We start from the raw sequence: 27,780 nt of genomic DNA on the forward strand, positions 1-27,780 counted from the left end.
TACCATTCAAATTTTACACAGTAATTTTTCATTCAAAGCGCTTCCTCAATGGAACCAACGTTTGCATTCTCTAAAGATAAATCCTTTCTTTTGATCCCATTCTTCGCTGTTACTGTTACGGGTTTCCTCTTTCCTCGGGTCAATTTTGAGATCGTAGTCGAGTTAATCTCGGCCATTAAATAAACTGCTCCATCGATACTCTGTGTTGTTATGCCTAACACGAATATGTAATTGTTTTCTTAGTTCGTTAAGAATTGGCAACAAATCCCCTGTTCCCAGTTAAATGGCACGAAAACCACACACCATGATGCCATACTGTTGTCGACTTTACGAAGTTCAGTCTCTGCACTACTCTTTCGACTTATACGCTCAATTGAACTTATATCGACTTCCGTTGATTACATTCTGCTGTTCTCGGTACATTAACTTCAAAGTAATACAGGGATAATCATAAAACTCGTTATTGAACACGATTTCAAATCTGTTATGCCAGAATCGAGTAACATACGAGACGAAAAGAAGGGAAACTGTGTTGTAGTCGATTTTCAATATTTCAGAAACTCCATGAACTGGTTACCGTCATGTGGGATCTGACAATGAACATTCTTCTTCGTCGTACAGAGTTTCTTAATCCTTTTGAAGAATTTTAAACGTGCGTTAATTTTATAGTTAAAACTTTAATTATTCTTCCATTAATCGTCCTTCGCGAATATTGGGCTCTTTATTTTTCTCAACAATGCTGGTTTTTTTCTCTAACTGTACTACAGTTCGTTGACTTTCCCTGAGTTCTAATACGTGGTACGAAAATTTTAATTTCATATTGCACCACATGTAATACAACTCTCATGGCGATACATAATTTTATTCTGTTATTTTAATAAAAATATTTCTTAGCTCTTCAAGATATTTCTTGACTATTGAGAATAATAGCTCGCTTAGAACGAGTCGGCTAAGAGCATTAAATAATAGTTCAGCTTGAACGATAATTTCTCCCAGTTGATCCACTACCACGAGATAATTGGATACGTGTACGTTTCGCGAGATATATAGTCTCAATCGTAAATTACGCCCAGAAGTTTGTTAACAGCGATAAACGATTAATTAGTCCATACCGCCAATTAGAAAATATCGGATCGTATCGACAGAATACTTTGAGCCACGAGTATGCTGTGAAAAATCTGCTCGTCGAAATATGTTGGCCAGACTAGTCGTGTTATCCAACTTGAGATCCAAGGCAATGCATAGGGCGATTCAATCCCTTTAGAATCACCACGGATTCTAAGCAGACTGTTAAGAAACCCCATACACATATCGTAAATTGTAACTTGAACAATTCCTAAATCAAGATCTAAATCCAGTAGCTTTACAAAGATAGATAACTTGGGAGAAATACAGATACGGAGAGCTAGAAGGAAAGAAGAGTCTCAAACTTAAGGAAGAAAGTTAAAGCTAATTTATGGAAGCAAGTTAGGGAACTAAATAGTGAAATAGTAGACGCTGAGGACATGCAAATTAAGCGATAGGTCAGGGTAGTTAGGTTCAGCTTCAGGGCTATCGAATTTCTGTTAAACGCGAAGACGTGATAATACGTTGAAGTGAACAACGTTTCGTTGTGATACCATTATCCCGAGGTTTCAATATTTTTGCAATATTTTATTATCATCGAAGAATATAGAATTACTCGTATATTAAATATCAGATTTAATAAGAAATTTCTAATTTGAGACAGGAACACGGAGTAAGGGTTTATTGAAAAGCTATTTTTTGTTCATATTTCTTCTCTTTCGATGATGATAATTTCTACGTTGCCATGTTTCTCATAAGATATTCATCAAACATATAGAATGTTTGACAATATATTAAAAATTAGAGTTATATATACGTTCAAATATGTAAAGTACAATCTAACAAGTATTCTTAAAAAAAATAATTCCTTAAAAAGCATAGATTTATATTACTGATTTACGTAGAACGTGCACTGATCAGCCATTTATTATTATAAAATAGTCACGCGTAATACTCTTATAATAGGTAAATTATTATCGGATTTTATAAGCGGAATCTGTCAGTCACTAGTCAAAGATTTATAATTACAGAGAAAACGTATATAATATTTTCTAATAATGTTCAATCATTATTTAATCTTATAAGTAGAATATACCACTGGCCAAGATAGCTATGATTACAGAGGTAATTGCCGCTAATATCCGAATTATTATTTATAAGCGTAGTAAAATTTTACAATTTCTAGAAATTGAGGTGAACAATCGTTTCTAAAACGACTGTACCGAAATTAGAACGTATCGTCCGTATAGTATCCGCACTTTTTCCTGTTCAACTACCGGGATTATCCTATTCGGGGACGGCGATTTTAACAAATGCTAATTCATTCTCACGTTCGATCCGAATTAGATTTCCGCAAATATTTTCTCTTGGAATCCGTTCCGCTTTCGAATACTGCTTTACATTTTCATGGAATTACTTTAGGCGGTGACGTTTGCTAATTCGTTGTCGGACCGGCCCTCTAATCAGATGAAATTTGTCACTGTTGGCGGATAAACTAAACGTTTTGTTCGCTTTGTCCGCTAAATTGTTGAACGTTTATTAAGCAAAACATAGAACTCGTTACAGGCGGGTCAATTTCAGGAAAGGATCTATTAAAATTGAAATCTGTGATAGGAAATTTAAATCGAGTGTGTTAAAAGCTAAATCTGATAAATTAAACGAAACATTAAATCGAACGATCAAGAGTGTAACGATCATTCGCACGTTAGATAGTCGCAGTTCTTACAGTCGTAAATTCTGTGAAACCTGAAGATTGCGTCGCAACGGAGGGGAGGTATCGTTCATCGACACCTTGTCGCTCCATTTCTCGCTGTGAAACTTGTAAAAACTTTCCTTGGTTGCTCGTTATACTTTTTCTCGTTTCCTTCTGGACTTTTCCATTCCAGTTGTCGAAGAATCCGTCCAAGAACACGTAACATAAAATATACACATAAAATCAGAGTTCCTTTCAACATCACGAGCGAGGTACATTATTTACTTTTGTTCCAAAATTAAAATAAGGTAGACATCGAACGAAAGCAGTATCGAACGATAGTAAGCCAATCAGTAGCTTTCTTCTCCTAGATAATAAGTAGCTTTCTTTTCTCGCTTGAAATGGCAATTACGACGATTCGTAATAATCTCGAAACGTATCTCTTAAGAGAATAAGCAGAGTCGAGTCTTTGGTTTCTAAAGGGAAAGCACGTCTCCATGACCACGTGACTGTTTCACACAGGTTTCACGGTCTCGTGAATATGGAACTCGCGAACCCTTAATTTTCAGGATCCTCGATGTGACTCTCATGGTCTCGATTATACGGACGCTGGTTCTTAGGTCTCGTGACTAGAGTGTATCTCATGACCCAAGTATTCTAGAGATGGAGATATCTTGATCTCACGACTACGTAGACGTAGTGAACCTTATTGTCTTTGAAATATGGATATTGTAAAGCTTCGACATTTTGATCGACCACATCTCGAAACATCCAGTTAAACGCGATATCGATATGAAGACGAATCTCGCGAGTCCTGCTTCGATTATCGGAATCGCTGGTTCTAGGACTCGTGATTAGCTAGACTATGTAAAAATCGAGATCTTTTGACCCCATAATTGGATACAGCGAACTTTATTGCCCGTAGGATATGGATTTCCAGGGTAGATCTTAGAAGCTTCTGTTCTATTGAGGTTTCTCGAGCTCTGGATTAACTAGGATGTATCTCGCAACTTCACGGATACAGAAGTCAATGCTCTTCGTCGTTGTCGCTTTTCCAGATAGATTCAACGACCTCGGGTTATGTCTAGAGAAGTTCCCCGTGCTTTGAGTCGTTCAACGATGTCCGTCTATCTTGTAGTTTGTACGAATTTGTGTTTCTTGACTTCGAGGTGGCTTCTAATGTGCGCCACGAGACTGTAATCACGAATACCTTGATGTTTCGTTATTGCAACTGCTCAACTTGTGTTTCTGCTTGTGCTCCTCTGCTTTATACTTTCAGTTCCTTAAATTATGTCTGACTAGGAATAATCTCAAGTCGATTCCGAATATAAATTTATTATCTAAGATATAGATCTTGGGATTTCGAATTCTTCTCGTTCGATTCAATTGATTTTATCGTCTTATCTTAATTTGTATCGAATTATCATGTCTGATAGATAGTAAATATATTATAAACAAGATAAAACAAATGCCTGATTCTGTGTCATTTCCCTTAAGAATTTTCTAATACTTTTTACTATATTTTATAATATGACATATATTATATTATAATTGTTGAGAATTGTGGATCTTAATCGCCGAAATAAAAGTAAAGGAACATTAAGGTTACATGTAGAATTCATATTAAAATAGTTTTAGCTTTATTTAATAAAGGATTTCCAGGATCTTCGTCGATATACATTTGCACGCGTCTTAGCACTTTCTTTGTCTCACCATCTTCCATACCACACTGCCAACGGAACACTTACGTTCATCTGTTTCTCGAAACGCCGCGCACACACATACTCCCACACACTCATATTCACATACGTGTGTCACTACTACGCGGCCAATCTAGTCTAGCAAACAAAATTAAACATATCTCAAAAATAATATAATGTAAATTTTTTAATATTGTTTACCTAAATAGCAACTAGGATTTCCTACAGTCTTACGATGCGCTCCTATAATTGTCGAGTTGATATAACGTATTGTGTTATGCAGCATTGTTTGCATCTATGTATAGAGAGGATTCGGATTTTCGCTCTTCGCGCCGCATATTTGAGCATCCAGTAAATTGCGAAGAAATATCTACAGCAGTCCTCGTACAATATTCGTCCGTATAATTAATAATGACGTATACATTAATAATAACAATAATTAAGGGAAATGTTCGGTATGAAGCAGACGAACTTGTCGCGTAATTAAAGTGCCATCTACATAATTGAAATTCATTTCTCCACGAAATATTGATCAAATTGAAGCCAACAGAGTTGACGTGTGAATTTACCATCTTCTATGGTCGCCAATGTTCGTCGGTGAAAATTGGTTCGCGCCTTCTTTCTAAATAAAAACTCGTTAATAAATTCTAAATTGGATCGTGTAGAGTCGCTAGCTATAGAAAAGCTGTTCGAAGCTTTCGACGTTTTTCATTTCTTTTAGTAAAATTCAATAGCATACGCGTACTCTATAACAGCAAAGCTTGTTAAGTATTAAGATGCCATACACTGTATCGGAGCAGCTGAAATACCTGGAACCTAATCATCTTACGAATATTTTGACGCTTTTTAATCTTAACGTTTACGATATATACAAATAAACATTGGAAATTAAGTCAATTGTTTACTTGAGAAGTTGCATACTAATCGCAGACCCATACATAGATAATAAGGTTAACAAATTAATAAAACGTGGGACTATTTAGACCGGTTTATGGCAGATTCGCGTTAATAGTTTGTGTATCTTTCAATCTTGACAAATATTTTGAATTTTTGTTTTCAAACATTTTGAACTCTCGTCTTCGAATCAAAGTATTTTATCTACGAATCGAATCACGCAACTTTCCATAATTGAAACTGCGAAACAAATCAAGTAATATCAAGCAATCGAAACTGCGATCGTCGAATATATTTAAATTTCTATTATTTTTTCTTTCATTATTCTTTCTATTATTCAAGTAATATTTATTACTTGTACCACGATTTATACGATTTGCCTCTCGAAGTACATCGTTGTTACGAGCGAATCTATTACTTCGAAATATTTTGCGCGGATTTAAGAATTTTTTTAGGTAACTTTCACCCTGTTTTAAATTCACTCAGAAGGTATGCAGCTTGGCAATCGCAAGTTGTAACAAAATACGAGAGCTCGAGTCTGCATCGCGATGCAAATGTTACACGTCTCGAAAACGATCCGCGTTTCCTGGAATAAATTCAGATTGGAATGTGCATCGTTCCAACTGCTGTATACGTCCGGAGCTCGAGTCGAGTTTTTTCTTTACTGAAACTGTTACGGTTATATCGAAGTGCGGCTGTTCAAATGGATGTCGCACACACTGAAGATAAATTGAATTTGCACGAAGGTCGTTCCCGTAGCAGTGTGAAAATGAGAGTTTCGTATGAAATTTCGCAAAAAATAACATAGCTCTAACAATGACCACTAGAGGTGCTGTAGAAAGGCGTTTGAGATGAAGTTTTTGGTAAACGCGATCGGATATTTTCTAAGAATCTGCGATGTTTGGTCCAATTGAACGAGAAATGCTGAAGTAAACAGAATACGTTTTACTGAGAATCTTCGGAGAAAGGTTTTAAGCTACCGGAAAGAACAGTTCGAGGCGTGTTTAGGAGAATTCGTTTGTATTTTTACATAGAATTTACAATCGAAACTATTTTTAAAGTAAGAAGATACGTACCTTTTTATTTTTTGAAATTAAAAATGAATTCCAAAAATATGTATATCGGAGACTAATCTGATAATTTGCAATTATCTTATTTATTCTTTTTTTTTTACAAGAAGAAAAAACATTTTTTCAAAGAAATTGAAGCAGAGAAAGCAGACTATTTGAACTAGGAAATACTCTCGAGATACCGCGGCGAGGAACGTTAAATTCGAAGTACAGAATTGCTCGTCAAAATGTTTAACTTTCCGAACCTCTCGACTTTTTATCCAGTTTCACCTTACAGGCTTTTTAGTATCATCGCCAATTTTTCTAAGTGCTTGCCACTCCTTTCCCTATCTCGAATATCGCCTCTCGTATCTATAAACTTATCCATATATCTACATAGGGTACTCTAAAATTACAATAGTTTTATCATTATGTCACAGAAAATTTCTGTGGTCTCTTCCGCCTATTCGTTCTACTTTACAAAATTTACCTGACCCTCGATAACTACCAAAATTCTACTAAATTCCTCGGTTGCGTTTTACCGAATTCTTCGTACGATAGGATATTCAATAGCACAAAGTCCGCTAGCAAAATATTCAAAGATAATTTCCATCTTCTTTGGACTTGGAACTTTTCTATCGTTTCACCGTAGACTGTACTCAAAGCTTGATATCTTTTCTCTGTAAAACCGGTACTTTCTTGGAAACATATCTTTTACGCAGAAAAAGTTTCGAGACTATAACGCCGTATTTCGCAGGAATATTTCATTTTGAATTATCTCTTTCTGTATGAAGTCGTACTCTATGAAAAGCTCGTGCCATTAATAATAACTGACTCATGAAATTTTATCCTGGTAGCAATTTTGTCGGAAATAGTTTCAATTTAATAGGTTTACATGAATTGAAATTAACTGAAATGAAATGCGTTATGGTAAATCCATGTAAATGGACGATATATTAGCAGACCATATAGCTGCATGAAATTTCTTGTATAAATGGTCGAGCTGTTGGCCCATTTAATTTGAAATGATCCGATAATACCTGACTGCGTAAGTAGAATAGCGCCTTATATAACCAGACACGCTGAATGCCTTCATAGCACAGTCCAGCAAATAGAATACTGAGATATATGCCAACAGATCGCTATTGAAAGTAATTTTGACAATACGTTGGTATTCGAATCTTGATTCAAATATATCTTTAACTCTTTTACAGTACAAGAAAATCATATACAATTTACAACGGACGTTTGATAAAATAATTATTTCTTTATTGTCAAGTTTTCTTATATTTGCCACATACAAGAAATGTATATCTTCTGTATTTCATGCAACGTATCGATCAATTTTAAGAATAACATTATCAAACTTTTATTATAAATTATATTACAAGTTTAACAGTATTACATATATATAAAACCTCTTCTTGCAGCTTTCCAAAATTTCTCCCGCACTACACCGTATTAGAAGATCAAATATAGCAAAGCGCATATAATATAACAAACGTGTAATAAATGAGACGCATTTGAATTATTGTATCAATCTGAAATGGTATCGAAAGTATAAATTTTATTCGATGCTATAAAATGAATATTTCATTCTACGTATGGCAGACACATAATTTTCTATCGATGCGTAGAGTAATAATAATTTTCGACACGACTATTGGAAGTTCTTCGCTTTGCAACGCAATTCGATGCGCAAATTCTATGGATTACGGAATCGATTACACAGCCATTAGACAATAATTTCGCCAATTTTTAATCCTCTAACTGTGCCATTATATGCGTAATTAATTAAGTCCAGATACAAATTGTTAATAGAACTTTTGAATCAGCTGACAGAGAAACTGCGAATTATTAAGTATACTGTGTTGCTGGTATTTCTGTGGAGCGTTAAAGGGCTGCGCTCGCGCGCTCCCTTGCTTGCCGCAATAGGGTGAACGCTTAAAGGAAGTTTGCTGTATGTGCACGTTGCACACCGAACGAGTCGAGCTTTCTGTAAACTGTATGGAAAGCAAGAGAACTTGCTACCTAACGTTCTCCTCATCAGTCGGCAGGGTTTATCGTTTAATGCAGAGTCTGCGTTAATGTGGACAAGGTCTTGACTGATTAATCCAAGACGCAGTCCTATCTCAGTTTCTCTCTACTGTTATAGCAATTTTCAAAGACCTGTGTCTCGAATATTGTCTCCCTGTTGGTCACATTCGTTTTCTGAGCTATCGTTCCCTAATGATTTCTTTGATAGCAACGAGTGACATTTGGAGATTTATCGCCTGTTTGCTAGGAGAGTGACACGACTACAGAAAGTAAATTCTTTAGTAAATCGATCAATTACACGAGTATTCGGGAATGAAAAGATTTTCTTCTTTCACCGGTTAAGGTAATATTCTTCGAGTTTCGCTGGACTGTAACAAAATATTTTTTATTGCTATTCTTTAATATTAAAAATGCAGATAAAAATTGTGACATTCTTCTTGTGGAACAGTATATGTTGTATTATAATTCATATTATCACAGCCTTAGGGTCAATTTTGTAGAAATTCTAGCAAAGTGACAATATACGTAATGAACAACTGCAAATGAAAACGCGTGGAAAATTTGAGGACAATAAAAAGATAACTGTACAAGATATAGTACTTGATTGGGGGATTGGTGTTTATCAATGAACCAATAATGAATAGATATAATGGAACGTTTGTTATTAGTTTTCTAATAAAATCGGTCGAAATCAATGTTATTCTTCTTAGAGTTTATTTAAGCGACGTTTGAAAGAGGTTACACGTTGTTTCTTCATGCAATATTCAGAACATTCCACCAACGATTTAGAACTAGTTTAAGGGTAATGTTGGTTAATCTTCATTCCTGCGGTTACTGTATGATTTTTTCTGTAGAACGAAGTAGAGTGGCTATTTTGGTTTTAATTCGAGCTAGTTTTTTTTTTGTAGAAGTCGTTGAAAAAGTGTCTTTGCAAAACCTGAATTTCTCAACGTCAATTCCCCATAAATAAAGAGAATTAAATAAATGAAATATTCTTTTCGAATAGTTATACTTTCTGCCTCGCTTGCTTCGCACGCGATTAATCAAACAAATATCATGGAGCAGAATGTTGCAACGAATATACTAATTAATCTTCAAAAATGGAACGAACGTTCCAGTAAATTATTACACGGTAAATTAATTCAACAGAAGTGACGAGGGTTTGAACGCAAATGGTACAGCCTTCGAAACTTCCTTTGTTCGTTTTCGGTGTATTATCGACGAAAATTAAATTCGCCCGTAAAACTTCACCAGCCGGAAAATTCGATTTTACCGAGACGCTCGATCAACGCGCCGCGCGAGACGCGTCTTTGGGTAAATAAGTCGCGAAATTGAAATCGAGACGAATTTGCGATCTGAATCTTGTGTTTGCATAGGAGAATGTTATTCCGTTAGATAAGGATTCCTTTAATCGACGACGATTAGTTAGGGTCGATGGTGATCGAAGGTTTATCTGTTGGAAATTACATCCGATGATAGCATCGATTTACACCTGAAAATTGTATTTCGCCGCTATTTGCAAATACGAATTTATTTTATTCTCTATGGAATCCTCAATTATTATTTTGTAATTATTAATACATTTCCGATTTACGTCCTTCTTTATGAATATTCTGAACGTTATTTTACTTTACCATAGTTCCGACGATTGATGTATAAAAAAGTCGCGTTACTAATCGCATTAATTATCTATCGGGTGTAAAATTTAATAACAAGGAATTCGAAGTCGAACCAATTGAGGAGACAACTATATCGAAGAAGTATATCCAATTATCGCGGCGCTTTATCCATTATCGCTTGATTAAAGTCCTCAGAAAGCAGTGCAATTTTCCGATTCATTTAGTCCATCTTCCAAGAACGTATCAGTCCGTGCCTTTCCTACAGTTTCAACGTTCGAACGATTTTACCAGCTCGGAATCATTCGTTTCTTTGCAGGATTGTTGCTCGGGAAACGTTTATCAGGCGAAAACGTAGGAAGGTGTAGGTTGGTTAGAAGGTGAACGACCTGAAGCTCTAGCTGATAAATAAATTTCCTCGAATTCCAACACTAGCGAGATGTTCTAACGAAGGCCTCATCTTTCCCGGGAATACCACGCGCTTAACATCCTTTCTTCGTTGCTTTTGTCCGTGGAATCGCATTCCCGTTGCTTCTTTCATTCCAACGATATCTCCTTTTTTCACCGTTATTCCACCGCGCACCGCTAAGATCCATTGTGAAAGTGCCAGGTATTAAGGGGTCTTTCTCCGTTTCCTTGCCTCGCTGCTTCGTTCTCGTGTTCTACGTTTACCACTCCCCTTTTCGATTTCCAACGGATAACCATCCTGATCTTGTCTTCGTATCGTTATCGCCCACGTGCATTCAGAACATCACTTTCCGCTGCTGATCCGATTTTCCCTCTCGCGAGTATCCTCTCGTTGGCTGGAATGCTTATTCGATAATGTCTCTTGCTGATAATTTAACAAATTGTAAATTAGCTTGCAAATTAAAGATTAATGTACAAATTGGAGGTTAAATTTACGGATGGTAGATGTGTATTAATAATTTATACAAATTCGTATTTTTATAGAAGTAAAAATCTGTTTTATGTATTTTTGGGTATGACGCGCGTACTGTGTATTTTGGTATCTTCGAATTTATGGTATAATCACGAATCTATATAAAAAAATTTAGAGAATTTAGATAGAACCTATTTTTATCTACTGAATATTATAGCAGCTACTCTATACTGTATAATAATTTGCATTTGGATAGTTTACATATTTTTGCATATTGGGTGTATCGTATGGCACGAATGTATAAAGTCCAATTGATTAAGTTAACTGTGGATCAAGAAATAGCGTAACAGTGTGAAAACGTTGAAGCTTCAAAAGCAAGAGTTACAGAGTGAAAAATAAACATAGTGTCAATATTGAAGTTTTGAAAGTAAAAACCAACTAGAGGATGGAAAATGGTATACTAGTGGCAATATTGAAGTTCCGAAAGTAAATTCCGAATAAAACAGCTTTGTAGTGCTTTCTATTTGTTTATGCCATCTGTAAATATAAAAACAGTTTCTACGATAAGTCTTGATAAATGGAGTATCGACTTGTAACTTGTAACTTACTTGGTAACCGATCTCCATGTGGCTAATACAGGCAACGATATCATCGAAGCGGTATAATCCCACTTGGAGACACTGAAACTCAAGGGTTGAACGTTACAATTCTCTCGAAAATTTCGATTTCACTGAAATTCTTGTCGCGTTTATATCTTCAAACGTAAGAATAATAGAAAGAAGACTCGACCTGGAAACGTAACATTCTCGCGTCGAATCCTATCGAAACGGATTGTAGAATCATTAAAAAAGAAGAGACGATAACGAGAGGCAAACGAGTGAGTAGAGTATTCACCTTTGTTGGGTACAGAATTAATTAAATTAATTTGTACGTCGGACAAGCTTCCAACCTCCAGTTTCAAATTCTCTCGTCTCTGCGTTCAATTTTAAACTACGGTACAACACCGTTCCCCCTTTTCTCCTCCGGTTGCATATAAAATTACGAGAAGAATGGGAATGCAATCTGAAAATCAGAGGGAACGTTTAATGAATTACGTGTTGCAGCGGTGATTACACGGTACGGATATCGTCGCGTTCGTAAATTAAAGTATGAAATCGAATGACACGGACCGCTCGTCGAAAACCATAATTCATTTCAGCCCAGATATTTCAATTTGGGATTTCCGATTTAATCAATTTGATTCCGGCAGGTGAGAATTTTAATTAAGCGTTGGAGTACGTGAGAAGTGGAAGGATAAACAGAATCTGAAGGCGGCTGGCCAGGTCGGTGCGGGTACCTTGTTCGTTTAATTCGGTTATATCGGTGCTTAACTAGAAACGTAAATAGAAACCGAGTATCCTACTGACCCAGTATCGACTCTTTCCATTTTTATTCGTCCCAGTTTCGCAACGGCGTCATTTATAAAATTCAATTGCATTTCGTGAAATCGTTCTAATAAAATTTACCAGCTGTTCGCCAAAGGTTCGATAGCTTTGCAAGAAGTTACCTACAAATTACGAGCGGAAAGAACATTTTCTGTCGTGTTCGAAATTTTGTGTCTTGTTTACGCGAAGCTTGCTAGATCATTGAAATAGAAAGGAGAGGCTTGAAACGATCCCGAAAGCCCGCTCACGTATACGGAATATTGCATAGTAAATGCGTCACGCACGGTAACTTTATTGACGTTGACGTGAGAGGAAAGAACAAAAGCTACCATGGCGAAAGCAAAATGCTTCTTCAAGATGTAAACCATACGCACGGACGGTGTACTGGCAGCAATGAAGCTCGTATCTGGTTTCGAAACGAACCGCTCAATTATAATAGACGATTCTCAAAATTCCGCTGAAAATTCTCTGCGTGATTTTGCACGTAATTTTCATATCCGTTTCAATTATCTGAAAAAGATAGGATTTTGCGCACAGCATTCACGCTTTTGTAACGTCGTTTACAAAGAAGTAGAGTGGGCAGAATTTTCTTTCGTTAGAGAAAGAAAATATCGAATAACGGAGAATAACGGAGAGAAACTTTTAATAGAAATAGCGAGCAAGCGATTGTGGTTGTAATTTCAGCTAATTTCGTGAAAATACGTAAAACGATACAAGGAATAAACTTTCATAAACACTCGGAATGCAACAACGATGGATGATTAACGTTCGCCGGTGACGTCCGCTCGGCTGTATCAATTAGTTTAACATTAATCGCTTTCGAAGCGTTCCACGCAATTTATATTTGCCCCTTGTCGAAGTAATTACTTCAAGAAAAATTCTACGTCTTTTCCTTTTGTATATCCGTGACCTGGAGACCTGGAGTCCATATTATTGTGCCCTTGAATATAAATTTTGTATTTTGGGTTACAAGGTCTAGAAACAAAAGAGCTACAAGTAGATTTCTATTGCTGTTTCTTGTAGCCTTCAGTTAGAGCCACACGCCAAGGTTAACTTTTTGGTAATGTCCTTTGCTATAAATATACGAACGTGCTCCCTATCACCCTTCTTCTATCGTATTGTAACACCGAAAAAGTGAGGATTTGGGTCAGCATACACTATACCTGTACTTATACCAATATTTATTTCAATATATTTTTCTATTACAAATTCATCCACTCGTTCCTCTATAAGTCAACCTCAACACCTCTCGACGAAAAAATTTAACTATTCCTTACGTACATACAATTTCGGTTCGTTCAATTTCAAACAAATTTCGATTTTAGGAAATTTCGATCTATTCCTGATGTTGGCCTCTCCAGTGTTAGATACACTTCGATTCCACTTCCAAGCATTTCTTGCGCGTCTAATAACGAGCCAACGAAGAATAAGTAAGAATTAAACGATAATTAGACACTTAATCAGTGGCAACATTTGAGAAAAATCGCGCGCGCGGAATATTAGGTTGTCCGAAAAGTTTCTTTCGTTTCATAAAGTGATAATAGACGAACGACAATTTCTGTTTTATATTATTTTATTGAATTAGATATGATCCATTTCGTTATATTTCTATTATTACGTTCGTGCATAATTCAATAAACTAATATAAAACAAGAAACATTGTGCGTCTATTATTTCCTTATAAAACGAAAGAAACTTTTCGAACAACCTAATACATGTTGCAACACGCATAACATACTGATAGGAGAACTGTCTCCATTGATTTTACCAGTCTCCAGCTATGGTTTTGTTCTATCCATCCAAACGAACACGGTTCTATTCTTCTTGTCCGCTCAGGCACGTTTTTATTCTATCATTTCGATTAGACACGGTTCTGACACAGTTATCCGTTCACGCAAGATTTTATTCCGATCATCTACCCAAACACAGTCACATTTTTCTTGCCCGCTTACCTACAGTTTTATTCTGCCTGTCAAGTCAGGCACAGCCCCGGTGCACTCGTTCGTCCAAATGTTTCATTTCATTGTAATGGAAACCAACTTCCATCCCGTCCATTCAACGGTTTTAATTAAAGTTTCATTACAACCAGTCGTTTGTCACTTCAATCCTTGGAATAATAGAATATTTTCAACACGACCAAAGAGTTAAGCTTCGATATACAAGGAAATTTATTTCATTGAAACTCTTTCTCTTTTATTTCGCTGATCGTTAAGTGGCAGGTATTGTGCATTTATGGGGAATTTGGCAGTGTAAAATATCCAAAGTATAGAGCTTTCCGTTACATTTGGCAAGTAAAATAATTTTTTGACCGAGTTCTGCTTTCACTATAGGGAACTCTGGTAGAAAATTGTGCAGAATGTATACTCAAAGTACAGCGCCTCCCATAATACTAAGCAATAATAATATTGATAATGGGTAAAACAATTTTGTATCGAGCTTCTGTTTCTCTAAGTATATTCTCAGAGGTATGAAGTTGCGTAAAAGTTCATAGTCTATCGACGAGACAGCGATTAAAAATCGGTGTTGCGGAATGCCGGCGATTGACAAAGTGAAAAGGACGAACAGCAAGGTGGACAGCGAAAATACGCGATTCCGTGTTGATTCTGCCGGAATCCGGATGCGTTTTGTTCGTGGTAAAAACAAGAATTGGAAAAGGAGAATCGAAAGGGAACATCCGCAAAGGTAAAGAGCGAGGTTCCATTTGTTGGTCTAGAGACCCTAAAAGGTCGTGCGCGGGTTCGGCCGACCGGCCAAACGAATAAATGCCTAAGAGACAGTGGTCAGACGCTTCTGTGCAAGTTCCACGCGTTCCAGGAACTGATTATCAACTCCACTCTGTAGATAAATCAAGCTCCAAGGGTCCGACTTCCGAGAGACTTTATTCATGCGATGCTTCGTTTTTGTTGATTCTGCGATTACTTGTCGATCAAATCGATTAAATTTCCCAACTTAACTTTTTACGTGGATTTCTCTTTTATTATTTCTCAGTGAAAATAAGAATAAAAATCATGATGTTTATTACCGTCGATTCTTATTTTCATCTTTACGAGCGTTTCGTTTCCCAATATCATGTTTCAATCGTCTATAGATATTATAGTATCGTGTACAGATTGCCTAAGAAATGTCGGGTGACCCATAAACAATGTTGCGAGAAGGCCTAAGTGCCGACAGGCCGAAAAGGTCTTGAAGGATGGGCCAAACGGCCTATCAATGTGTCGTCTGTCCTTCAGTCGAATAGTTACGCGGAAGATGATTATGATCGCGGTCGGTTACGGAACACGTACGTGATGAGGGTACGGGAAAAGACAAAGGGACGCTTAAGGGAGAAAGACGAATTAATCGGCAGTCGTTAACTAAGAGTCGAGTTGTGAGGAGTCGAGAGTTGAGTTGCCAAGTTGTTATGAGTTGTAAACTATTAGTTGTGAGTTGTGAATTATCTATTTAGTTGTCTTAGTTATAGCATATTACTGTCTTTGGTTCGTGTTGAATAATCATAGTTTCCTGTTTAATCCATTGGAAATAGACCCATCTATCAATAAACTTATCATATAGGATAGAAATCATTGGAAACCCTAATTTCTAATATTTCTAAATAAATAAATCGTATAGTATATTATCAAAGTTTGCAGACATTTTTCTTCATGCGTTAAGTTTTTTCTGCAATCTCGCTGTTCTCGTGGAATTGCTTTTGCGAACTCCAGTTCAACAAAGTCCAGATGCTGTTTGCAGAAGATTCACTCTTTTTCAATTTGAAACCATAGAGAATTACGACCATAGGACGATCGAAATTTTTCTACTGAATTTTGTGATATTATTGCTGATCGAGGTGGAAATTGTTCGTTCGCGTTTATTTGTAACGGTAATCGGATTTTGCATAAATATTATTACTTACCGAAGTGTGAATTATTTCGTATTTATTTGTAACAATAACTCGACTTTCGAATAAACGTTATTTACAACTTATTACAACCTTCGATCAAGATTTTTTCATCGATCTCCGTTTTTTATTCATCTACTTTGTTTCATCGACTTGAAAAATTGTAGGACGTGCCTCAAGTCACAACGGATTTATGTGTATACTGTACGGAAGATATTCTCCAGAGTTTCGTAGTTCTAGAGTTACAAAAATTTTCTTTATCGTAGTCTAAAAGTTCTGAAATAGAGAAGAACAAGGATCACAGTTCTCGTATTTCTTCAGACACGTTATTCGTACTAAACAAGGTTGCTATTTCTAGGATATACTCGCTTTACCATAGAAGAAGTATACAATTTTTTACACCCTCTCGTAACTTTCAAATAAAAATAACTATCGTAACTAAAATCACAGACGAAGGACAGAGTGGATTTATCTTCCTCAGAGATCTCGTGCGTTCGTGTTCCCAAATATTGACCATGCAGTAAAGTCTGTAATAAAATTAGTTCTAAAATTTTCTACTAATTTCATCCTTCTCGCTTCTGTTTTTAATTTCATTTTTACATATATGTATATTTTATTAATTTTTGCCTGCCGGCTATAAAGTGAGATTGATTTACATAGATTTCTTATTCACGCTGTCGTTCAACCTCGATAATTTTATTATTGCATATTATAATGAAATTGTAAATTAATCATTATTGAAATATGATACAGAATTGAAATTAAAATTGAATACGAGAAGTTGTTCCCTTAGATAGATTAGAATAATTTAAGGATTTCTCAGAATTTTATATCATGCATAATCACAAATTTCTAGTTCTCTAGTTTTTCTCTAATTATCGTAATATTTCGCAATAATCGATACATTTTCTTAACTATACGATATTATAGTAATACGTATTTAGAAATTCCGAGTACGTGGTTCGTGGTACTGTGGTTCGGTGTAAATACATTTAAGAGGAAACTGAAAAATATCGTGACACTCTGATGACTGATAGTCTCAATTTCGAATTAAGCAAAAAGTGCTTCTTTCCTTTAAGAGTCGTAAAGCAGGCGTAGGATAGTGGGCCATGATTCCAGAGATCGATGGATCTTTTCGTGCACGCATTTTGGTGAGCATGCCAAGAGGAATAGGAAATCGAACTGTCATCACGCAGCCAGCGACCGTATTTTTACGTGTCCACAAAGAGCCAGTTCGATATTGCTACTTCAGAAATGATGGCCGCAGTTCCTTTCTCACGAAGGTGCGCCTTTCCTCGATAAATTGAGAATAATATATCGCGCGATATATTTTTTCTCGTATGAATAATTCGTCAGTTGGCTCGACGTCGTAAACGTACCATCTGATGCACTTTGTTACCCCGATTTCTCGTTCGTAGTATTTTTCATCTTCGAAGTTATGAAAAGAAAGTTCGATTAGTTCGATAGTCGGCAGACAATTACATACATCTTTATAACTCAACTTATTTTTCACCGAATTGACCATCAGCTTTTCCCGAAGTTTACATATTATCTTTGACGTTGATTTATAGACAATAAAATATATCACGATAAATCAGCACTGATATTAAATACGATACGATTTATTATTTAAAAGAAATAACGATATAGGTACATAAAAATGTAATAGCTACGTCTTATGAAGTATAGAATAAATTCTTTCATTTTTATACCAATATTAGATTTTAATAAGCAGTAAGATTAGTTTTACTTTACAATTAAAACTCATTAATGTTTTATTAAAGATATTTTGAGTAATATATTTTCTTCTATTATTTTCATATTTATAAATTAACGTAAAACATGTTGCCTTTATTTCGACAGAAAGTTGGTGTGCTTCATTGCCCGGCTACAAGTAGTATGACCTCGTTCGTGGTCAGGCACAAGTCAAGTGGAAATTGCCCGGTTCTACACTGGCATCGAGTAAGTAGAATGCCACTATAACGTATTAGACAAACTCATACGGATTTATAATTGACTTGGGAACGTGTGTGCGCTTGTTTTTAACCGAGTTTTTTCTTTAACTAAAAGTAACATATTTTTCGTTTGAAAACTGACTGAAATATGACGTAGAAACTTTAAACTAGCTTATTTATTTTTTATGAAAGTAACATGAGAAAATATGAAAGTAACATGAGAAAATATGAAAGTATACTATATTCTAAAATATTCAGAAAAATATACAAAGAAGGCTGGTTCAAATTCAGAAACCAGTTTATTTAATATAAAACTCGGCTATTTTGAAAAAGCAGAAAGTAGCATGAAATAGCTATTTTATGTTTATAAAGGGAATACTATTTTATCGTAGTAACGAAGTATTCTTGCGTGGCCTGCGCTCATAAAATATGTTATTATTACAATAACTAATCGAAACGAAACAAAGCAAAATTTTTTATCATGTTGCTTAAAAATCAAAGAAATAAAAATAAAAGCGAACAGAATATCATTGAAAAGACAACTCGATTCTTTCGCAAATTACTGTAACACTAATCGTTTAAATGACGGAAAAAGAATTTTAAAAGCGAATTTCTCAATAATCAAACTGATTAGAAATAGCAAAAAAAAAAAAAAAAAAAAAAAAAACAAGACATTAATCACGAGAGAATTCGATTTTCCATTGATACCGCTGTCGATTGTTAGCCAAACAATACCATTTATTTTACGTGCTGTTAAAAAATCGTCTGAAAATTCATCGACAAGCGAAATTGAGCACGAATGTTTACATCTGTACCTCCGCGCGAGTAATCACGCAAACACTCCAGGAATGAAGATCAGAATGGAAGGCAAATGTTTGAAGTCGTTATAACAGGTACGTGGGTGCTGCACGCCATCCGAAATTCTTCAATTTTGCAGCACGCGTGATTATTTTGCGCTTGTTGAATACACACAGGATGCGAGCGTCTTGCACGCCGTAAAATCCACACAACTGTTGAACAAAGTTTTCCCTCGTTGCACGATGTTTGCTCCACGCGGAATCGTGTATTTTGCACTAGAGAGTATCGACGACAAAGCAAGAAAAAAGTGAGCGGAAATGTTCGCCAAAGGAATTGTTAATAGCGGTAATTTTAGTTGAAACAACGCTGACATTTAGCTCGGCTTTGAGATTTTCCTCTTTTTCTTCCTCTTTGTCGCGACGTTTGAACGCCTGTGATGCTACGTAGCGAATACATTGTTCCTTTGCGTTTTCGTGAATGCGTCACTTCTTTCATGCATTAACGACGTGAAAAGGGTTCTCTTATTGACGAGACTAATTTCGGCAGGTTTTAAAACGAAAAATGTGCAACTTTCTTTAACGCGAAGATGATATCCTTATACCTTTGACCCCGTCTTTTGAATAAACGTAAAAGGTAGAGAGACTACGAGGAAAGGAACGAAAGAAGGAGACAAATTTAATAAAGTGTAAACGTGGGAGGCATTTTTAAACAAACTAGATATTTTATGTTTGATTTTAAAGTAAATTCAATTCGTATCCTGTCTCCAACGAAGAAACAGAAACGACCCACTTTTAAATTTGAGTAAATATTTAAAACATTCTATTAAGCGTCTACGAATAGCTAAATGGAAACGGTATAGAAGCTTTGATCATTGAAATGACATAAGATAATCCAAGGAAGAGCATAAATTTGTTTCAAGTAAGAATACCGATTCCTTTAGGCCATATTTTACAGTCAAGTGCGTAGATTTTAGCGTCATGTTTTTGTTTCCTTTTTTCTTTTATGACACTTTCGCCGGGGTGAACTTTTGAGCGCCTGAGAATTTAGGTAAACCCGAAAGTTTCTCCGGGTCACAGAATTAGGGTCGACACTTCGGTCAAAGCCGTTCGACAAAATCTAAATTGCCCACGGCACGAAAAAGCTTTCTCTTTCGCTTATCTTTCGTTCTCTCTTTGGATATTTCTCTCCTACGTGGAATCCTTCGAGGTTACTCAGAAGGGAAAACTTTGTTAACAGGGATCGGCATTCAAATCTTTAGAAAAATGTCAGCACTTCGACAAGGTATCGAACATCACAAAATTTTATCTCTACTTTCATCCTCTTCGCCCCTACATTAAAATAACAATATATGTCTTTTTATCGTGAAATATGCAGGACAGATAATTTTCAGTTAAAGTATCGAGTGTTATCACGAAAAGATATAGAATAAACGCGTGATACGATTTCAAAAATTAATCAGATAATTTCATATGCTATATCATATTTCAAATTTTATTTTCATTATCGCTATTGAATTACCGATGTTTACGTATGCGTATGAAATTTCAAGATACAATAATGTTCAGAATATTTATAATGTGCAAAAATATGTCCAAGTATGATATATTGCACGTATATCGCTATACGTATCATTTATTTTATATGTTTTAAGCTATACTTTTACTAGAATATACGCAACTGACAGATGGGAGATATATTGTAGTGATCCGTCCATTTGCTACCAATGAATCATAACATGGTATGGTTATAACATCAACTAAGTCGGCGAACAAAATTTCTTCCATATGTTTCTAATTTTCGTTTCCGCGTTTCGACAGTCCAAGTATTATACTTATATTATAATATTTAAAAAGAGAAACGAATCATTCACAAATATATGAAACTGAACGAACATATGCAATTTAGTTACTGTTTCAACTTGTACTTTTAGGAGAATAAGTTTACAGATAAGAGATCCGTCGTGATATCCTGCCTGGCTGTTAACGATAAATAAGAAATTAAAATTACAATTATCAACTGTATCGACGAACAAATTTTCTTCCAAAATCTAATAATACTTAATCTTCGTTCGGACGTTTGCACGGTTCAAGCGTCCCTCTGGTACGATACCTATTTCGCTATCGCGAAATCGAAAAGCAGAGAGTGTCATTTCGATTCGTATTCGATGAATCTCGCGTCGTTCTATTTTGTTCTTGATCGAGAAACTCTCGATTGACTTTAGGAGCGGAATAAGGATCCACGGTATCATTCTTTTCGCGATTTATCTTATTTCATTCGATCATCCTTCCCGAAAGTCGTTTCGGCTTTCACTTCTCTTTGCACCTTTTTTCATCTTCTTCTGCACCCTGTGATTCAGCTTTCTGTTCACTGTGTTCTCAGATTTCTAAGCGAACGTCGAAACACACCGCGAGAAAATCGTGCGAATACCGAAAAGTCGCGACGAAATTCCTGAAATTCTAGCCCCTTTGACATTTGTACCGAAATCGTATTCTCGTTTTGTTCTCGATAGGCATCGACTCTCGAATGGCTAACAATAGACGAATAAACGAAGCATGGAAGAGTTTTCAGGTCCAGTTTGTTTTTGTTCGGCAAGCAATATTTTCTGCACAAACAGCGAAAAAGTATTGGATCTGTTAAACACGGTCTTCGACTTCTTGCTTATGCTAGTTTATCCTTATGTTCCAAACGAAGCATAGTTATGTGTTAAAAATGAGACAGTTTTATATTTGATCATTCGTACGATTAGTTGTAGATTGACAATGTATGGTATTTATAATTAGCAAGGAGACAATTATTACATAATTGAATTTTTAGTGCGTTATTATTGGAGTAATTTTATTTTAGTTAATTTTAAATCATTGTAGGTACTGAACATGATGGGAAATGTGTTTATTAATTATAGACATCGCATATTATATTCATTTTATGGCAAATTTATAGCGATTGAATAGGAAGATATAGGAGATATATTTGTTAATTATAAATATTCTATTAAAAGTTGATAGCTTTTAAGATAAAAATGCGTTTCTCCGTAGACATTAAAAAATGCATTGTAAGCACAGTAATCACTATGCGCAAGGAAAGTTCAAAAAGGATACATAAAGGAAGATAAATCTTCAAACTCGAGCGATGAGTTTAGTTAAATTTTTGTTCTCTTTACAGTGTCAATCAACGAGAACTTACGAGTATCGTTAAACAGTTTACTTTAAAAATGTAGCATCTTTGGTTTTTTCGAAATTTCACTTTGCTCTCACACTTCGTTACTCGAGCGTCGAATTTTACAAATTTGATTCGTGATCGATTCAAGTAATCAAGCAAATGTTACTGTAATTTTACCCTAACGAATTTCTAAGTAGTTGAAATTCCGCGAACGTTTGCCTTCGTTTCACGAACTATGATTTCAATTCGACGAAAATCGCATTTATCTCGTTGGCGCATCAAATTTTCCCACATTTTCAACTTTGCGTCAAAGCTTCGACTCGTGCCGTGATTGAATCAGACCTTTAGTTGATACTAAAATGGTATCAAAACTTTAGTTCGCTCTAAATCTATATGAAAGCTGCTACTTCTAAGATTTATCAAATCCCGCGATAGTCTGAATTCTTGAAATTTCAAGAAACTTTAAGATACTAAGGAAATATATAAAAAACAAAAAGAATCGGAGCATTAAATTCTTTTCATATTTTCAAGTTTGCGTCAAAGTTTCAATTGCCGTTAGAATTGAATCAGACCATCAGTCGCTATTGAAATTGTATCAAAACTTTGGCTCATTCTAAAGTCGTGTTATAGCTGTTATTTTTTTTACTTCTATCGAATCTCACGATAGTCTAAGTTGCTGAAATTTCAAGATGGTGTACGAGACTAAGGGATCGTAAAGAAATAAGAATTATACGAATTACAATTTCTGGAATAACAGACAGTGATTTTCGTTTCCAACTTCATCTTCAGCAATTGTCCGATTAACATTGTGAGGCGACGCGAGATACGAAGTAACGCCGCCGGAAGCAGCACGAGGAGGAAATTATTCGAAGAACGAGCGAAAGTCGTTGCAGAGGACAATAGAAACGGGGTCGGAAGCTTTCTGCTGTACGATTGTAATTATATGAAGCCCAGGTTCCCCTGGGAAACGACAGAGCAAGGGCGTCACGCTACAAATGGCGTCGGATGTATTCTTGGCTGAAAGATGGAAAGGAACAAGGGGCGTGGAACAACAAATTCGCCTAGAACGTCTGCTTTCTGCCATGCGAACACAGTTTTCCGTTTGATGTTTGGAAACAGCGTGAAGATTCTCGGGTTGGTGCCAGAAACAATTAGCAAAAATAAGAAGCGGATTACTCAGCGTGGATTGAAATTTGTTTATTTATTATACGAACGAAAAAATATATAACACACGTACAGATATATGCAAGTCTATAGCTGGAAGAAAATTAGAAATTGTCGGATGAAAAACTTCATTGTTAAGTACAATATTAAATTTCAATCGCAAAGCTTGATTTTATTCCACTCCAATTTCTTGCGATTGCAATTAATTTTCTTAACTAATATGTCATTTTGTATTTTTTATGGAACATTGAATCACGCTACCCCAGTCTTTATAATAAAATATCATTTTATCAGGAGGCAATTATTTCGGTTCAGTTGTCGATCTACTGTGCTACTTCAGCTTGTCGAGTGTACGACGAGTGTAATGCACTGCACATGCATTTTTCGAACGTATTTCTATTAATTTACCGTGTAATTCACGCATGTGCATTTTTTGCCATTGTTGTTTATGTTTGGCTTACGTTTTATTTTCTACGTGATCTTCGTGAAGTTTGGAATGTATATACAGCACACGAGATAAAATGTTATCACGCTTTAATTATACCGGAAGACCAAATTATACAAGCTGCTTCCACTGGGTTATAAAGTTACGATCCGCGATAATCTTATATCTATGTATATCACACACCTCTAAGAACGTTTCGTAGGTCTTAGAAGGAATATTCGGCCGAAATTTTGGTTCCCGACGATAGCTTAAAAGTTGAGAAACTCGAAGAAGAATTATAGAACTTTGGGGACTTGCGTGAAATGTTTCGAAGTCGGCGCAAGACAAACAGTTGACGCTGTATTTATTATGCGGTTGGAGTTCTGGGAAATTAAAAAAAACGAAATGAATCGAAAGAAAAAGTCTTTATTATAAAAATGCGTTCCTTTTTATAAATTAATATAGCTGCCTTCGTATTAAAAATTATACATTGAGAATAATTAAAGAAAAATATTGGCACTATGCTAAACAAAAATATTTAAACCATAAACCATAAACACCGTAACCTTTTAATACACGAACATATCTTATATTTTTCTTGTATATTAAATGAAAACAATCGATCGTTTCGTATCGTCGATGTAGAGCTAGCGAAAAGCAGGAGTCAGAGTCCCCTGCTGGCCTGTTAACGTATTTCCGCTCAACGTGACGCGTAAACAATAGAAACTCACGTCCATATGTCGACTTTTATACTTGTTCGCCGTCACCTTCCCGATTTACCAATGTTTTCCCGTTGGCGATCTTCCATCGTGTTGCATTTTTCATGGGGCGCCGATTCTAGTGAAAATCCAGTCAGCGAGCATGACAAGCGTTTCCTGACCAATCGGACGCGTAGCAGAAATATTCTGTCATGCTTGTTCAATCGTAATATGTTCGTGAAATTGACGTTATCGTACTGGATGTTATTACTGGTTGTTTTTCCAAGATCCAGAACAAATTCATATGGCAAAAAGGAGAAATAGCCCGAGAATGCTATTAGCATAATACATTAAGGAATGTCGGTTAAATGGTTTTGTTACTTTTATATTTTGTATATTACATTTTTATTTATTTTACTGTTATTCAAATATGAAATGTACACTTGGTGGAACAAAATGAACAGTTTAAGAAAGCAGAAAATAAATTAAAAACTTTCGCGATTCAAAATATAATTAATTACAAGTACATTACTGAATTATGATTAAATTGAAATTAACTGCGAATTATAGTCATTTGGATGTAGTTGGAATTCTGATTGTCGCGATTTAATCGATAGAATGAATGAATGGATTTTTCTGTTATTACTCAAATACAAGCTCAACAAATCGGTGAAAGAATCAATTATGAACCACGTGATTCCATTGGTAGTTCTTTATTAAATCAATATTAATGAGATTCCACGTTATTGGTGGAACCACCTGTCATCAATTGCGAACATTATTCACTTCGATTTGTACGAGTGTAAAATAGAAAGAAGAGAGGAAAATCAGTGATTATAAATACAAATTTTCAGGGAAAAATGATCATACCAATTTAAGATACTTTTCTCACGAATAAGTATTGTGGGACACGGTTCGGAAGGAAAGTCTAAATTCATGGCAAAGGTAAATTTTTGCAAAATTAACGGTAATGTTGTTTCTTTCGCCGTGTAAGTGTATAAAGCATATTGTCATAGCCAGTGTAACAAGCAATTTTTCGCACGAGACAAAGTACACGTTTGCTTGAAAATAGCCGTGAAATTTCATGCTTCGTGATATAAACGGTCCAGCGATAAAATTACGTTCCGAAATTCCAGTTTTGACACGAGATAAATGAAACGAATCGCGTTGTTGGACCTGTAGCTCGCTCCTCGACTTAACTCTTTTGATCATATAATATTCTATAAAACGATATTAACAGTTCTGTTCGAACGATTCTCTGATAGATTTATCGGAAAATTTAATTCCTTGCAAATGACCGGTTACAGTTAACAAAAATTTCGATAATGCGCGAAGCTTCCTTCGAGGAAAAAATATAAGAGAGAAGTTCCAATGAACTTTTACACGCTTCAATCCGTTTTAAATTTCTATTAACGAAAGTTTAGCGACTAGCAGAGTCTCGTCCTCTCTTCGTGCTAATTGAATTTTACGGCGCCGATACTTTCCAACATAATACTTCTTGAAAAGTATATCGGAAAAAGATTGAAAACGCGCAGTGACGTTTACGGCGAGAAAATAAATTTTTTACGAATTTTAGCAGTGTGAATAATTAATCGAAAGCGAAATAGATACGCAGAACGAGTACAGATGCAAAAATCTGTAAAATGTCAAAATTGGGATTCACGTTGCAATATTTAAACGATAACGCGTTCTTTTATTACAGTTTTATTTTTTTAATCGTGGAATAATATATTGGAATATTAAATTTCTCGCACGTTTTTGTTTTCATTATCTGTAAGAGATATCAGCTATTGATCATTTATATTAATTATGAGATATATTGGAATATTAAATTTCTCGCTCGTTTTTGTTTTCATCATCTGTAAGAGATATCAGCCATTGATTGTTTATACCGTATAATTAACAATGTGTGTAAAAATACGAATTTATATGAACATCCGCGATCTAACAGTAAGGTAGGAAAAAATTTTCAACAAAAATAGTTTCAACCTCGCGAGTATCATTTCCACTCCTCTGTTCGTAAATCACTCGTCATTTACAAAATCTTTTATCGCGTAAAACACTAGGTGCGCGAAATCTGGTGCATAATCCCGTACATTTTTATCGCGCAAGACACCAGAACACCGCCAGAGAATCATTTTATATCTAACGGTCTAACAACGACACACAGAATCCTTTGGTATCCCAAACAACTTCCTGCTTTCCTGGCTGGTCGTTTTCGCTCAACAACTCGTCCGATTATCACCGTTCTCGCTCAATTTTCCGTTTCACCGCCTTTCCACGAGCATGGCAAGTTCCCAGTTTGCTCAAACATTCATGCATGCAAATTTCGGCCAGCCGTGCGATCTCCATCGTCTCTCGTCTCTTTGCGACACGCATCAACGGAATAAAACAGCGTGCAGTTGCATTTCGATACTTATCTTACGATACTCGTGCGTTCACGCGAACTTATGGTTACGGTGGACGCATATTCGGGTGAATCGACAGGCACGGTCCGACGAATTGAGTTTGTCAAAGTAACGGATAGACCGCGGATTTTATGCGAACTCACAGTCTTGAAAAGTTATAATAAAAAAAAAATAGGACTTCGGTAGAAGATTGTTTCACTTGGCAAATATTATAAAAATCGCTATACCTTGGATATCTTATATATTTTTTCATATTATCCGCGTGACGCGCAATTTTGCACTTTCGAATTTCCTATAAATGTAATAAATAAGTCGAGCATGTATATAGATTTTCATGCGTGAATATCAGAATATCAGTTTGTAACCATAGCTTGACGCGACTAGATTCACGTGAAACGAGGATCTAGATGCAGGATGCTTATGGCAGATACGCTGATGGTAGACACGGGCAATGCTACACACCGTCCGCGATCTTACGTGGTTACATACGGTTCGCAGTATGCAAACACAACGCGTACACGAACAACGTATTTTACAGATGGCAGAGAACGTTCGGTCCGACACAGCTCTCAGTTGCGACGCGAGATTAACATTAATACGCTGCACCGCGTTTCTCTGTAATAGATACTGGATTACATAGGTCCTACGTGATACGATTTTCCGATGAATCGTTACGAAGCTTGGTCGATCCTGATGCAATTCCGTGCTGGACGATTGTCACGAACGTTGAAATTAGCTAGTTAGATCGCTTTTTCTTTTTGGTAATTAATATTATCAAATAAATATCTGTGGATTAAGGACGAGGAAGTAGTATGATTTTGGAGGGAAATCTTTGGCAATTTAGAGAACCTATGTAACCTTTTATAAAGTGTATCTTTGGCATTGTATTTTATACGAATAGTAAATCTTGGGATACGAGAAATCCATACAATGGGAGTA

At 35.8% G+C, this 27,780-nt stretch overlaps 1 protein-coding gene across 8 annotated transcripts in view; it reads left to right on the plus strand.

Annotated features, from left to right (window-relative positions):
• LOC126915803 (glutamate receptor ionotropic, NMDA 2B) overlaps positions 1-27,780 on the plus strand; it is a 360,824-nt gene that overhangs the window by 84,144 nt on the left and 248,900 nt on the right. For all 8 annotated transcript variants that reach the window (XM_050720833.1, XM_050720821.1, XM_050720813.1 and 5 more), the window contains one exon: positions 18,099-18,197. The gene's annotated coding sequence lies outside the window, so the exon portion shown is untranslated. The remainder of the gene's footprint in view (positions 1-18,098; positions 18,198-27,780) is intronic.

The sequence above is a fragment of the Bombus affinis genome, chromosome 1 (genome assembly GCF_024516045.1).
Source record: "Bombus affinis isolate iyBomAffi1 chromosome 1, iyBomAffi1.2, whole genome shotgun sequence".
NCBI classification, from domain to species: Eukaryota; Metazoa; Arthropoda; class Insecta; order Hymenoptera; family Apidae; genus Bombus; species Bombus affinis.